The sequence below is a fragment of the Nerophis lumbriciformis genome, linkage group LG16 (genome assembly GCF_033978685.3).
Source record: "Nerophis lumbriciformis linkage group LG16, RoL_Nlum_v2.1, whole genome shotgun sequence".
Taxonomy (NCBI): domain Eukaryota; kingdom Metazoa; phylum Chordata; class Actinopteri; order Syngnathiformes; family Syngnathidae; genus Nerophis; species Nerophis lumbriciformis.
Window position 1 is genome coordinate 26607099 of NC_084563.2, and position 17500 is coordinate 26624598.

Genomic DNA, 17500 nt, shown 5'->3' on the forward strand with positions numbered 1-17500 from the left:
AGAGACAACACAGAAGATGGAATCAATAACTATTACGGATATTTCTGTCCCTGCACCCGAAAGACTCGATGACTTGGTTCTAAAATCATCAAGCCTTCACTCCGATCTTTCTTCACCGAGCAAAATCCTGGACTTTGGTGACAAATTGGCTTCTCCTTCTGAACAACAACAACAACAATGTGAAGCACCCTCGGACCTTTCAAGTAGCAGCAGCCTTTATTGTTGTCTAAAATGTGATCAAGAATATAAGAACCAGATTCGTCTGAATTGTCAAGGATGTTGACGGCTACATTGAAATTAAACAAATTCAAGTCTTCCAATTTTGGGGATTGAGTGATTATTCCCTAGCTGCTCCTGGCTGAACTCAGCCGAATGTTATTTTGTTCCCCAAAGTTGTGCAAAAAAAAATGGTGTACCGTATTTTTCGGACTATTAGGCGCACTTAAAATCCTTTCATTTTCTCAAAACTCGACAGTGCCAGTGCACCTAATGTACGCAATTATTTTGGTGGTGCTTACCGACCTCGAAGCAATTTTATTTGGTACATGGTGTAATGATAAGTGTGAGATAAGAGATACGTGTAGACTGCAATATGAAGGCAGTCACACATAAGAGATATGTGTAGACTGCAATATGATGGCAATCACACAAAAGAGATACGTGTAGACTGCAATAGGATGGCAGTCACACATAAGAGGTACGTGTAGACTGTAATATGATGGCAATCACACGTACGATAAACATGTAGACTACAATACGATGGCAGTCACACATAAGAGATATGTGGAGATATGGCAGTCACACATAAGAGAAACATGGAGACTGTCATATGATGGCAGTCACACATAAGAGATACGTGTAGACTGTAATATGATGGCAGTCACACATACGATATACATGTAGACTGCAATACGATGGCAGTCACACATAAGAGATATGTGGAGATATGGCAGTCACACATAAGAGATAAATGGAGACTGTCATATGATGGCAGTCACACATACGAGATACGTGTAGACTGTAATATGATGGCAGTCACAGATACGATATACATGTAGACTGCATTATGATGGCAGTCACACATAAGAGATATGTGTAGACTGCAATATGATGGCAGTCACACATAAAAGATACGTGTAGATTGTATTATGATGGCAGTCACATATACAATATATGTGTAGACTGCAATATGATGGCAGTCACACATAAGAGATACGTGTAGACTGCAATATGATGGCAGTCACACATAAGAGATACATGGAGACTGCCATATGATGATGGCAGTCACACATAAGAGATACGTGTAGACTGCAATATGATGGCAGTCACACATGAGCAGTGTTGGGACTAACGCGTTACAAAGTAACGCGTTACTGTAACGCCGTTACTATCGGCGGTAACTAGTAATCTAACGCGTTATTTTTTATATTCAGTAACTCCGTTACCGTTACTACATGATGCGTTACTGCGTTATTTTGCGTTATTTTTTATGTAGTATCGGCTAGAAACTGAGAAGATCTGAGTGTCGCTGCTGAAGAGGCGACGAAAAAGAGGCGCGCCGCGCGCTGTCTGTGTGTACGTGTGTGTGTGTGAGTGTGTGTGTGTGGGAGGGGGCGTGTCTGTGTCTACTATCAAGACGTCATGGCGAACCCCGAAGCCGAGTTTCTTAAAATGGAGATATTTTCAGTACGTTTCTTTTATCGACCACAAAGAAAAGAACATTTTAGCTGAATGTAAGTTTCAAATATGCTGAAACAGCGACAAAAACAACATGCTTCGACGAAGCTAGTAAAGAGACACACACTTCACCTCCACCTCCAACAGCGGCTGGATTTTAACGAGGCACTACACACGTGAAGGTACACACACTCTGTCAATTCTCTTATATACTCTTTCATTTTAAACTTTTAGAGTGTTTGATTATCACATCACTCTAAATGTTTAGACTATAAAGTTCACAAACCTAAAGAGGGATACTAGTGGGCCAGGCTAATATTTCCTTTTCTCTAAACTAAGTGGGGAAATGTGTAGAGTGTTCTGGGCTTCAGACATGATTTTATTTCAGAATTCCTTGAGAAAACGCCTGGTTAGGCTTTATGTATGTAGTGTGTGCCTTTCTTGTTTTACAGCTATGTTGTTATTATGCTGTTTGTTACTTATGTATGTTAAGTTGCAGCTACTTAAAATAGTTTTGTCAATTTGTTCTGGTCTGAAACAAATTGGCCCTTTAAAACATATCTTTGTCTTTGTGTGTTGTATGTAGAGCACATTGCTTAGCAGAGTTCAATGATGCAAATGCATGTCAAGTTGAACAACAGATTGTATTATTCTCCAGTGCAATAACAGTACTAAAATGAAGGCTAAAAGGGCATTAAATGGGGCCTTAAAAAAATTAAAAAATATATATATAAGTAACTAAATAGTTACTTTTCACAGTAACGCATTACTTTTTGGTTTAAGTAACTGAGTTAGTAACTGAGTTACTTTTGAAATAAAGTAACTAGTAACTGTAACTAGTTACTGGTTTTCAGTAACTAACCCAACACTGCACATGAGCGATACATGTAGGCTGCAATATGATGGCAGTCACACATAAGAGATACGTGTAGACTGCAATATGAAGGCAGTCACACATAACAGATATGTGAAGACTGCAATATGATGGCAGTCACACATAAGAGATACGTGTAGACTGCAATATGATGGCAGTCACACATAAGAGGTACGTGTAGACTGCATTACGATGGCAGTCACACATAAGAGATATGTGGAGATATGGCAGTCACACATAAGAGATACATGGAGACTGTCATATGATGGCAGTCACACAAAAGACATACGTGTAGACTGTAATATGATGGCAGTCACACATACGATATACATGTAGACTGCAATACGATGGCAGTAATACATAAGAGATATGTGGAGATATGGCAGTCACACATAAGAGATACGTGTAGACTGCAATATAATGGCAGTAACACATACGAGATACGTGTAGACTGCAATTTAATGGCAGTCACACATAAGAGATACGTAAAGACTGCAATATGATGGCAGTCACACATAAGAGATACGTGTAGACTGCAATATGATGGCAGTCACACATAAGAGATACGTGTAGACTGCAATATAATGGCAGTCACACATAAGAGATACGTGTTGACTGCAATATGATGGCAGTCACACATAAAAGATACGTGTAGACTGCAATATGATGGCAGGCACACATAAGAGATACGTGTAGACTGCAATATGATGGCAGTCACACATAAGAGATACGTGTAGAATGCAATATGATGACAGTCACACATAAGAGATACGTGTAGACTGCAATATGATGGCAGTCACACATAAGAGATACATGTAGATTGTAATATGATGGCAGTTACACATATGATGTACGTGTAGACTGCAATATGATGGCAGTCACACATAAGAGATATGTGGAGATATGGCAGTCACACATAAGAGACACATGGAGACTGCCATATGATGGCAGTCACACATAAGAGATATGTGTAGACTGCAATATGATGGCAGTCACACATAAGAGATACATGGAGACTGCCATATGATGATGGCAGTCACACATAAGAGATACGTGTAGACTGCAATATGATGGCAGTCACACATGAGCGATACATGTAGGCTGCAATATGATGGCAGTCACACATAAGAGATACGTGTAGACTGCAATATAATGGCAGTCACACATAAGAGATACGTGCAGACTGCAATATGATGGCAGTCACACATAAGAGATATGTGTAGACTGCAATATAATGGCAGACACACATAAGAGATACGTGTAGACTGCAATATGATGGCAGTCACACATAAGAGATACGTGTTGACTGTCAAAATATGATGGCAGTCACACAAGAAATACGTGTAGACCGCAATATGATGGCAGTCACACATAAGAGATACGTGTAGACTGCAATATAATGGCAGTCACACATAAGAGATACGTGTTGACTGCAATATGATGGCAGTCACACATAAGAGATACGTGTTGACTGCAATATGATGGCAGTCACACATAAGAGATACGTGAAGACTGCAATATAATGGCAGTCACACAAGAGATACGTGTAGACTGCAATATAATGGCAGTCACACATAAGAGATACGTGTTGACTGCAATATGATGGCCGTCACACATAAGAGATACGTGTTGACTGTCAAAATATGATGGCAGTCACACATAAGAAATACGTGTAGACCGCAATATGATGGCAGTCACACATAAGAGATACGTGTAGACTGCAATATAATGGCAGTCACACATAAGAGATACGTGTTGACTGCAATATGATGGCAGTCACACATAAGAGATACGTGTTGACTGCAATATGATGGCAGTCACACATAAGAGATACGTGAAGACTGCAATATAATGGCAGTCACACACAAGAGATACGTGTAGACTGCAATATAATGGCAGTCACACATAAGAGATACGTGTTGACTGCAATATGATGGCAGTCACACATAAGAGATACGTGTAGACTGCAATAGGATGGCAGTCACACATAAGAGGTACGTGTAGACTGTAATATGATGGCAATCACATGTACGATAAACATGTAGACTACAATACGATGGCAGTCACACATAAGAGATATGTGGAGATATGGCAGTCACACATAAGAGAAACATGGAGACTGTCATATGATGGCAGTCACACATAAGAGATACGTGTAGACTGTAATATGATGGCAGTCACACATACGATATACATGTAGACTGCAATACGATGGCAGTCACACATAAGAGATATGTGGAGATATGGCAGTCACACATAAGAGATAAATGGAGACAGTCATATGATGGCAGTCACACATACGAGATACGTGTAGACTGTAATATGATGGCAGTCACAGATACGATATACATGTAGACTGCATTATGATGGCAGTCACACATAAGAGATATGTGTAGACTGCAATATGATGGCAGTCACACATAAAAGATACGTGTAGATTGTATTATGATGGCAGTCACATATACAATATATGTGTAGACTGCAATATGATGGCAGTCACACATAAGAGATACGTGTAGACTGCAATATGATGGCAGTCACACATAAGAGATACATGGAGACTACCATATGATGATGGCAGTCACACATAAGAGATACGTGTAGACTGCAATATGATGGCAGTCACACATGAGCGATACATGTAGGCTGCAATATGATGGCAGTCACACATAAGAGATACGTGTAGACTGCAATATGAAGGCAGTCACACATAACAGATATGTGAAGACTGCAATATGATGGCAGTCACACAGAAGAGATACGTGTAGACTGCAATATGATGGCAGTCACACATAAGAGGTACGTGTAGACTGCATTACGATGGCAGTCACACATAAGAGATATGTGGAGATATGGCAGTCACACATAAGAGATACATGGAGACTGTCATATGATGGCAGTCACACATAAGACATACGTGTAGACTGTAATATGATGGCAGTCACACATACGATATACATGTAGACTGCAATACGATGGCAGTAATACATAAGAGATATGTGGAGATATGGCAGTCACACATAAGAGATACGTGTAGACTGCAATATAATGGCAGTCACACATAAGAGATACGTGTAGACTGCAATTTAATGGCAGTCACACATAAGAGATACGTGAAGATTGCAATATGATGGCAGTCACACATAAGAGATATGTGTAGACTGCAATATGATGGCAGTCACACATAAGAGATAGGTGTAGACTGCAATATAATGGCAGTCACACATAAGAGATACGTGTAGACTGCAATATGATGGCAGTCACACATAAGAGATACGTGTTGACTGCAATATGATGGCAGTCACACATAAAAGATACGTGTAGACTGCAATATGATGGCAGGCACACATAAGAGATACGTGTAGACTGCAATATGATGGCAGTCACACATAAGAGATACGTGTAGAATGCAATATGATGACAGTCACACATAAGAGATACGTGTAGACTGCAATATGATGGCAGTCACACATAAGAGATACGTGTAGATTGTAATATGATGGCAGTTACACATATGATATACGTGTAGACTGCAATATGATGGCAGTCACACATAAGAGATATGTGGAGATATGGCAGTCACACATAAGAGATACATGGAGACTGCCATATGATGGCAGTCACACATAAGAGATATGTGTAGACTGCAATATGATGGCAGTCACACATAAGAGATACATGGAGACTGCCATATGATGATGGCAGTCACACATAAGAGATACGTGTAGACTGCAATATGATGGCAGTCACACATGAGCGATACATGTAGGCTGCAATATGATGGCAGTCACACATAAGAGATACGTGTAGACTGCAATATAATGGCAGTCACACATAAGAGATACATGCAGACTGCAATATGATGGCAGTCACACATAAGAGATACGTGTAGACTGCAATATAATGGCAGACACACATAAGAGATACGTGTAGACTGCAATATGATGGCAGTCACACATAAGAGATACGTGTTGACTGTCAAAATATGATGGCAGTCACACATAAGAAATACGTGTAGACCGCAATATGATGGCAGTCACACATAAGAGATACGTGTAGACTGCAATATAATGGCAGTCACACATAAGAGATACGTGTAGACTGCAATATAATGGCAGACACACATAAGAGATACGTGTTGACTGCAATATGATGGCAGTCACACATAAGAGATACGTGTTGACTGCAATATGATGGCAGTCACACATAAGAGATACGTGAAGACTGCAATATAATGGCAGTCACACACAAGAGATACGTGAAGACTGCAATATGATGGCAGTCACACATAAGAGATACGTGTAGACTGAACTGCAATATGACGCCAGTAAACAACACTAAAACTTTAAATGTTCCATTGAAAATAAAGAACATTACACACGGCACTCAAAAATTTGTCAAAATGTTTTAGTATGACTTTGAAGCCGCACCGCTTGATGGATTGTCAGCCCATTACGGCTACTGTAGTAAGAGATACAAGTATTTTTGTGGTGTGTGTATAAGGACCGCAAAATGACACCCACTAGCAGATATATTATCTGACATTTTGTTTTGCATTATTATGCGAGAGCAACTTTTCTTTCCTTCTGGTACCTGCTGATGTGTTTTCGGGATCTGCATAAGTCCTGAAAATTTGCGAGCACCTGCCATTTTCTTAGTCTGTGCCGACACCGTAGTCCATAAGTTTCTTCTATTTCTCTATCTTGTTGTTATGTGACATTCATCCTCCACTGTTGTCATTTCTAATATACAAACCCCGTTTCCATATGAGTTGGGAAATTGTGTTAGATGGAAATATAAACGGAATACAATGATTTGCAAATCATTTTCAACCCATATTCAGTTGAATGCCACACAAAGACAACATATTTGATGTTCAAACTCATAAACTTTATTTTTGTTCTGCAAATAATAATTAACTTTGAATTTCATGGCTGCAACACGTGCCAAAGTAGTTGGGAAAGGGCATGTTCACCACTGTGTTACATGACATTTCCTTTTAACAACACTCAGTAAACGTTTGGGAACTGAGGAGACACATTTTTGAAGCTTCTCAGGTGGAATTATTTCCCATTCTTGCTTGATGTACAGCTTAAGTTGTTCAACAGTCCGGAGGTCTCCGTTGTGGTATTTTAGGCTTCATAATGCGCCACACATTTTCAATGGGAGACAGGTCTGGACTACAGGCAGGCCAGTCTAGTACCCGCACTCTTTTACTATGAAGCCACGTTGATGTAACACGTGGCTTGGCATTGTCTTGCTGAAATAAGCAGGGGCGTCCATGGTAACGTTGCTTGGATGGCAACATATGTCGCTCCAAAACCTGTATGTACCTTTCAGCATTAATGGCGCCTTCATAGATGTGTAAGTTACCCATGTCTTGGGCACTAATACACCCCCATACCATCACACATGCTGCCTTTTACACTTTGACCCTAGAACAATCCGGATGGTTATTTTCCACTTTGGTCCGGAGGATACGACGTCCACAGTTTCCAAAAACAATTTGAATTGTGGACTCGTCAGACCACAGAACACTTTTCCACTTTGTATCAGTCCATCTTAGATGAGCTCAAGCCCAGCGAAGCCAACGGCGTTTCTGGGTGTTGTTGATAAACAGTTTTCGCCTTGCATAGGAGAGTTTTAACTTGCACTTACAGATGTAGCGACCAACTGTAGTTACTGACAGTGAGTTTCTGAAGTGTTTCTGAGCCCATGTGGTGATATCCTTTACACACTGATGTCGCTTGTTGATGCAGTACAGTCTGAGGGATCGCAGGTCACGGGCTTAGCTGCTTACGTGCAGTGATTTCTGCAGATGCTCTGAACCCTTTGATGATGTTACGGACCGTAGATGGTGAAATCCCTAAATTCCTTGCAATAGCTGGTTGAGAAAGGTTTTTCTTAAACTGTTCAACAATTTGCTCACGCATTTGTTGACAAAGTGGTGACCCTCGCCCCATCCTTGTTTGTGAATGACTGAGCATTTCATGGAATCTACTTTTATACCCAATCATGGCACCCACCTGTTCCCAATTTGCCTGTTCACCTGTGGAATGTTCCAAATAAGTGTTTGATGAGCATTCCTCAACTTTATCAGTATTTATTGCCATTTTTCCCAACTTCTTTGTCACGTGTTGCTGGCATCAAATTCTAAAGTTAATGATTATTTGCAAAAAAAAAATGTTTATCAGTTTGAACATCAAATATGTTGTCTTTGTAGCATATTCAACTGAATATGGGTTGAAAACTATTTGCAAATCATTGTATTCCGTTTATATTTACATCTAACACAATTTCCCAACTTACATGGAAATGGGGTTTGTAAAGTAGTGTAAAGTCCTTACTTATATCCGTCAGTAACCTCGCCATGAAAGCACTAAAACATACCGGTATCGTGACTTTAAATTATTCACCCAAGGAACTTTAGTTTTTAGAGAGTTCCGGTAGGACGGTTTTTCCACGGGACACATTTCGGGTGTTGTTGTTGCACTAGTTAACCACAGATGAGGAGATGCTGCTCCGTTATTGATTGAAGTAAAGTATGAATGTCATTAAAACAGTTAGCTCCATCTTTTGACACTTCTTCCACCCCCGTCCTTGCACGCTACACCGCTACAACAAAGATGACAAGGAGAAGAAGCTGTCCAAGTGGAGGCACGTAAATAAGACCGCCCACAAAACGGCGCATCCTGAAGAGACTGTCACAAAGCGACTTGAAGATGATGTGTAAAACATCATCTATGCAACATTTTGACCAAAGAACCACCATTACATGTTATGTAGATCAGTGTTTTTCAACCACCAGATACAGTCTGGTGTGCCGTGGGAGATTATCTCATTTCACCTATTTGGGTTAAAAATATTTTTTGCAAACCAGTAATTATAGTCTGCAAATGATGTGTTGTTGTTGAGTGTCGGTGCTGTCTAGAGCTCGGCAGAGTAACCGTGTAATACTCTTCCATATCAGTAGGTGGCAGCCGGTAGCTAATTGCTTTGTAGATGTCGGAAACAGTGGTAGGCAGTGTGCAGGTAAAAAGGTGTCTAATGCTTAAATCAAATATAAACAAAAGGTGAGTGCCCCTAAGAAAAGGCATTGAAGCTTAGGGAAGGCTATGCAGAACGAAACTAAAACTGAACAGGTTACAAAGTCAACGAAAACAGAATGCTGGACGACAGCAAATACTTACTGCGGAGCAAAGACGGCGTCCACAATGTACATCCGAACATGACATGACAATCAACAATGTCCCCACAATGAAGGATAAAAACAACTGAAATATACTTGATTGCTAAAACAAAGTAGATGCGGGAAATATCGCTCAAAGGAAGACATGAAACTGCTACAGGAAAATACCAACAAAAGAGAAAAAGCCACCAAAATAGGAGCGCAAGACAAGAACTAAAACTTTACACACAGGAAAAAAGCAAAACAAGTCCAAATAAGTCAGGGTGTGATGTGACAGGTGGTGACGGTACACCTACTTTGAGACAAGAGCTATAGTGATGCATGCTTGGTTATGCTTTAAAGTCATATCCAACAATTGCGACAACAACTTTTTACTGTCAACTGAGTTTCATTTAATATTGATTTCTGCTGGTGGTGTGCCTCCGCATTTTTTCAATGCAACAAATGTGCCTTGGCTCAAAAAAGGTTAAAAAACACTGATTTTGACCACAAGGAAGTCTTTTACGTTTAGAGAAAAATAATAATAATATGAGCAGCACGGTGGAGGAGGGGTTAGTGCGTCTGCCTCACAATACGAAGGTCCAGGGTTCGATCCTGGGCTCGGGATCTTTCTGTGTGGAGTTTGCATGTTCTCCCCGTGACTGTGTGGGTTACTTTGGCTTCCTCCCACCTCCGAAGACATGCACCTGGGGATAGGCTCCTCCCACCTCCAAAGACATGCACCTGGGGATAGGCTCCTCCCACCTCCAAAGACATGCACCTGGGGATAGGCCCTTCCCACCTCCAAAGACATGCAACTGGGGATAGGCCCTTCCCACCTCCAAAGACATGCACCTGGGGATAGGCTCCTCCCACCTCCAAAGACATGCACCTGGGGATAGGCTCCTCCCACCTCCAAAGACATGCACCTGGGGATAGGCCCTTCCCACCTCCAAAGACATGCAACTGGGGATAGGTCCCTCCCACCTCCAAAGACATGCACCTGGGGATAGGCCCTTCCCACCTCCAAAGACATGCACCTGGGGATAGGCCCCTCCCACCTCCAAAGACATGCACCTGGGGATAGGCCCCTCCCACCTCCAAAGACATGCACCTGGGGAGAGGACCCTCCCACCTCCAAAGACATGCACCTGGGGATAGGCCCCTCCCACCTCCAAAGACATGCACCTGGGGAGAGGACCCTCCCACCTCCAAAGACATGCACCTGGGGATAGATTCATTGGCAACACTAAATGGTCCCTATTGTGTGAATGTGAGTGTGAATGTTGTCTATCTGTGTTGGCTCTGTGATGAGGTGGTGACTTGTCCAGGGTGTCATCATCATCGGCGGTCACTCGAACGAGTATGACGATCCTCCTGGTAGGGGTGTATGCCTTTATGGAGGATGCCTGTGCATGACTTTGTTTAACGTGGGGAGACTGGTGCACAGACAGTCACCACACGATCCTTGACAGAATGGGGTCAGGGTCCAGTGGCATGGAGTACAAGACGACTGGGGACCCTTTTCTGCTGCAGCCTTCTTCCGCCATCGCAGCCGCTGTGGTAGTTCTTACATCTACCGTCTTCCGCCTGCTCCGCCGTTGAGGTCTTCACCGTATCCCTGGCTAGGGGGCAGTCAGGTACTAGGCCTTTGCCAAAGGCCACCTGGGGTAAGAGTGGTAAAGGGGTTAACCTTCTAGTGTCCTAAGACCCCATAGAGGAGCCTCCACCGCCTTCCACTTGAATGCAGCTGAGATAGGCTCCAGCATCCCCTGCGACCCCGAACGGGACAAGCGATAGAAAATGGATGGATGGATGGATGGATAATAATATGACTCCTTTAATGTGCCTTATAATCCGGTGGGAGAAGGAAAGGCTATGGGAGTAAACCCAGACAGAAAATCAGGAGTGGAGCCCCTGAGGCGGCTGGGTGTCATTGCTGACCCTCTCCCAGCAGCTCCTGCAGCCAAGCCGATGCCAGACGTATTGCCTTGCTCCTCTCTTGGCCACATCGACACGGCCGAGAGGGGGATCTTGATGACTGGGTAACCCAGGATGTCCATATTTTCTGCCCAGGCAAGCGCCACAGAGAGTTTACTCCAGACTCCCCCTTATAGGATCCTGATGAGAGTGCGGAAATATGACCATATCACACCAACTCTCAAATCCCTTCACTGGCTTCCTGTTCCACTCATGATTGAATTCAAATTCTCCCTACTAACCCACCAGTGCCTCCATGGAAATGCACCCCTCTACTTTAAAGAACTACTAACCCCCAAATCCTCCACACGACACCTCCGCTCCGGACAGGCTAACCTCCTCCAACCTCCGAGGACAAAGCTACGAACAATGGGAGACCAGGCTTTCTGCTCCGCCGCTCCTAGTCTGTGGAATGCTCTCCCTGACCACCTGAGGGCACCACAGACTATGGATGCTTTTAAAAAAGGCTTAAAAACTCTTCTTTTTTAACCCTTGTGTGGTGTTCATATAGTTGTTACTCAGCCAGTGTTTGTGGGTCTGATGGACCCGTTGCATTTGGTGTCTTTTAATGCCTCACAATCAAACACTTTTATGTTAAAATACTGAACGGATGTTTACCTTATCCCAATAAACAACTGGCTGAGTAACAACAATATGAACGTCGCATGGACATTTCTCTGCCAGTTTCTGCATCCTACAGGGACTCTTCTTTTGTGTTTCTGCACCTGCGGTTCCCACACAAGGTTGCAACATTGTTTGTCAACACTGTCTGCTCTCATTTTCTCGCACATTTGACCCTCTGATGTTCTGTGTACCTGCACTCTGTCCTCCTCCTGTCTAGGCCTGCTGTGTGTGTGTGTGTGTGTGTGTGTGTGTGTGTGTGTGTGTGTGTGTGTGTGTGTGTGTGTGTGTGTGTGTGTGTGTGTGTGTGTGTGTGTGTGTGTGTTTGTGTGTGTGTGGTACACAGAACATCAATTTCCACACTTCTATTAGCCCCGGGTCCAGTGGACCCGGAAATCTTATATGTCATATAAATGTGTAGGGGGGGTGTGTATGGTGTGTGGTCGTTAAATATGTATTCTGATATATGTTCTTCACAGAAAATGAGCCAAAGCCAGTGAGTGTCAGTTTGAAAAATTAAATAATTGTATCATTTTTCTTTTAATGAAAATCGAAAACGGGTCCCACAGACCCGAACACCACACACAAAAAAAAAAAAGCCTTTTTTTTTTTTTAGATATATGCATACTAGTTTTAGCTATTTTACTGTTCTAGTTTTTATTTTTTTAAATTTTATATATATATATATGTTTTTTTTAAATTAATTAATTAATTAATAATTATTATTATTTTAATACACTGTAGCACTTTGAGGTTGTTTACTCAATGTAAAGTGCTTTTTACAAATAAGATATATTATTATTATTATTATTATTATTATTATTATTAAAGGGAGGAAACAACACGGAAGCTGGCAGTCCTCAGCTCTACCCGATTTGCGCCAGCTACGTTGGTGGGAGGAAGAACTCCCCCAGGCGCAACCCATCGTCACTGCTGATGGACAGATGCCTATATAATCCGGTGCACCTTATATATGAAAAAAAAACCTGGATAGACCCGCTCATTGGCAGTGCGCGTTATAATCCGGTGTGCCCTATGGTCCGGAAAAAATTGTAGGCGAACGGTTTCAAACATCTCTTTTAAGGGAGTGCATCCAAGCACTTCAATTACACATTGGGGCCGCTGACACCTGAGTGCAGTCTTGTCTCTGTTGCACCGTCTTACCTCATCAAATATACACGGCCAAAGACTGTGCAGAATGTGTGAACGGAGCGTTGCACTCTGACAGCAGCACACGGTAGGCCAGAATTCAACGAGCGGGCCGACGGAGGCTGACGGTCGGCTCAATCTCGACGTCGTTCGTCATCTTTTATGCCGTTTGAACACAAAGCAGGCAGCGCCGGAGACACAGAGCACATTATCAGCCCCGTCGAGGCAATCATTGATCCGCAGATTGCGTCGCCCGCCGCAGTCTGCTACGGGTCACGGCGGCCGTCAGAACTCGTCTTTTCTCGCCCCGTACGCGTCACCCAGAAGATAAGACATTGATTGAAGTGCTTGGCTTTAGAGGACGGTAAACAATCTTTTACATAAAACCCAATGACGGCATTTCAGTCCCGACTTGTCAGTCTGCTGACTGCCATTTGTCATCTGGGGCTGCTGTGACGGCTGCACAAGCAGAAATAAATACAGAAATGTAACTTTGCAGCAGAGTCAATAAAGTAAATAAGGAGAGATATTGCGACGCCGCTATCACATTAGCAAAAGACTCCAGGAAGCGTCACAATCCCGAGATAAAAACTTTGTTATCAGGGCAAAAATCTTGTCAAGCCCATGGGTGATAGAAATCCCCACGGGTCACACACTGGTTGGATCATTCTGTCACAGTCTGGATGACTGTGACAGAATGGGGCAGTATAGCTCAGTTGGTAGAGTGGCCGTGCCAGCAACTTGAGGGTTCCAGGTTCGATCCCCGCTTCTGCCATCCGAGTCTCTGCCGTTGTGTCCTTGGGCCAGACACGTTACCCACCTGCTCCCAGTGTCCACCCACACTGGTTTAAATGTAACTTAGATATTGGGTTTCACTATGTAAAAGCGCTTTAAGTCACTAGAGAAAAGCGCTATATACATATAATTCACACTTCACACTTTATTGTGTCTTACGTTTAAATAAATGTTTTGCCATTTTTTTATTCCCTTTACCAAGATAAGGTTTGGAGCTTGGGGAAAGGTGCACCAATCAGTAACAGTACGCATTAATCACAGTGGCTTTTAAGGTTCATTTTGAAGTATGTAATGGATCAAAAAACTGCTTAGCTGGTAACAAAAGCCCAAAAGCAGTGAAGTTGTCACGTTGTGTAAATGGTAAATAAAAAGAGAATACAATGATTTGCAAATCCTTTTCAACTTATATTCAATTGAATAGACTGCAAAGACAACATATTTCATGTTCACACTGAGAAACTTTGTTGGTTTTTTAATGCAAATAATCATTAACTTAGAATTTAATGGCAGCCAAACATTGCAAAAAAATTGTCACAGGGGCATTTTTACCAGTGTGTTACATGGCCTTTCCTTTTAACAACACTCAGTAAATGTTTAGGAACTGAGGAGACACATTTTTGAAGTGGAATTATTTCCCATTCTTGCTTGATGTATAGTTTAAGTTGTTCATTTTCAATGTCTGGACTACAGGCAGGCCAGTCTAGTACTCGCACTCTTTTACTATGAAGCCACGCTGTGCTTGGCATTGTCTTGCTGAAATAAGCAGGGGCGTCCAGCATAACGTTGCTTGGATGGCAACATATGTTGCTCCAAAAGCTGTATGTACCTTTCAGCATGTGTAAGTTACCCATGTCTTGGTCACTAATACACCCCCATACCATCACACATGCTGCCTTTTACACTTTGCGCCTAGAACAATCCGGATGGTTATTTTCCTCTTTGGTCCGGAGGACACGACATCCACAGTTTCCAAAAACAATTTGAAATGTGGACTCATCAGACCACGGAACACTTTTCCACTTTGTATCAGTCCATCTTAGATGAGCTCAGGCCCAGCGAAGCCGACGGCGTTTCTGAGTGTTGTTGATAAATGGTTTTCGCCTTCCATAAGAGAGTTTTAACTTGCACTTACAGATGTAGCGACCAACTGTAGTTACTGACTGTGGTTTTCTAAAGTGTTCCTGTGACCATGTGGGGATATCCTTTACACACTGATGTCGCTTTTTGATGCAGTACCAAGGGATCCAATGTGTGTATTATCATGGCTTACGTGCAGTGATTTCTCCAGATTCTCTGAACATTTTGATGATATTACGGAGCGTAGATGGTGAAATCCTTAATTTCCTTGCAATAGCTGGTTGAGAAATGTTGTTCTTAAACAATTTGCTCAGGTATTTGTTGACAAAGTAGTGACCCTCGCCCCGTCCTTGTTTGGGAATGACTGAGCATTTCATGGAAGCTGCTTTTATACCCAATCATGGCACCCACCTGTTCCCAATTAGCCTGTTCACCTGTGGGATGTTCCAAATAAGTCTTTGATGAGCATTCCTCAACTTTCTCACTCTTTCTTGCCACTTGTGCCAGCTTTTTTGAAACATGTTGCAGGCATCAAATTCCAAAAGACCTAATATTTGCAAAAAATAACAAAGTTTTCCATTTCGAACATTAAGTATCTTGTCTTTGCAGTCTATTCAATTGAATTTAAGTTGAAAATGATTGGCAAATCATTGTATTCTCTTTTTATTTACCATTTACACAACGTGACAACTTCACTGCTTTTGGGGTTTGTAAAAAAATACAAAATAATATAATGTTTACAGGGAAAGTGTAATAACAAAGTGTAAAAGTTTAAACCAAGGGTTTCCAAAGTGTGGCGTGGGAGTCATTTTTTCAACGGTCTGCAGCACTTTCTAAAAATACAATTACAAAAAAAAAAAAAAACATAAAAACGTGGAATAAAAGAGCAAAAAGATGCAATGTAACGAGAACAAGTTGAAATGTTGACACTGATAACATGCAGGCTGTTTATTTTTCTTTCAAATTGTACTTTCTCAAAAAAAAACAATTTAATAATAATACAAATAATAATTATCATGATTAATTTTGAGTTATCAGTGAACAAAAATGTGATTTATCGCCATTAAAGTTCCCTGTCTTGCCTGGTGAGGGGCGGACGCATTTTTTCTCCTCCTGTCTTTTCCTGGCTTGCGCTCTCTTTTTTTGTCTTGTCTTGTCTAAACTTTTTTGGAAGCCTCTTTCTTTGCGCTGTCCTCCAAATCTAATCATCAGACATGGTATTGATTAGCTGGACTCTCGATTCTATTGACACAATCTTTTCGATGAGGAAAACAGGTTCAGGGGAGCCTGGCTGCCCTGATGGAACCATTGCTGTGGGGTACGCGAGAGATTCCTGGGATAAATGGAGAAGCATGTGCCTCTCAGTCCTTTCCATCGAGGACGTGGAAGACATCTACCTATTTGGAACCGTGATCGTGGGGCACCTGCTGATTGGGCTGGTCATTGCTCTGGTGTATCGTAAAATTCGTATGAGGATGGCAGCCACTCAAGGAGCCCAACGGCTGTTCGTCGCAATGGAAGGTTTGGGCCGGGCTGTGGGATCACAGTCTGGGGCGATTTCTGAACTGAATCGCAAGATGGATCACATCATGGAAAGGCTTGCTGTAAAGTAAGGTTTTGATATGAGAGCCAGCATGGACGGATAGAACAGACAAGTCATTGTTAATGCCTGTTTGAGAAAAAACAAAAATCCTTATCTACAAATTGACTCCCCTGAATGGCCTTGAGACAGGAACAGGCTGTTCTGTAATCATACCCTGAGGAATTTCAAAGATGGATGCTTTTTGACCTCCCTTCCTCCTCCCCTCCTCAACGACACCTGGGAATCGAACTTTGCTTGCATTTGCATGCAGAACGACTCTGGGCTTATGAACATTTACACTTCACCCAAAGACAATGGGCATATACACAAACACACTTCCCACCCCCATCCAAACGCCCCTCACCACCACTGCTTAATTCCTCTTCGGGGTTATGGATGGCTAGTAGCGCGTTATAGCAGCAGTCGACCTCCAGGACCCCAACCCCCCCCCCTCTGTTGCGAGTTGTTGTGATTATATGTAACATGTTTATGTGTGCTATACTAAATTAGTTTTTTTCCCTTGGACTCAGTCTGGACCCCTTCCCGAGGGTCCAGCCTTTGACTGATATTTTTTACT

General features: G+C 42.3%; 1 protein-coding gene across 3 annotated transcripts in view; it reads right to left on the minus strand.

The window, feature by feature from the left end:
* The window catches only part of fstl5 (follistatin-like 5), a 570108-nt gene that overhangs the window by 1473 nt on the left and 551135 nt on the right, over window positions 1-17500 (minus strand). The window lies entirely within an intron of this gene.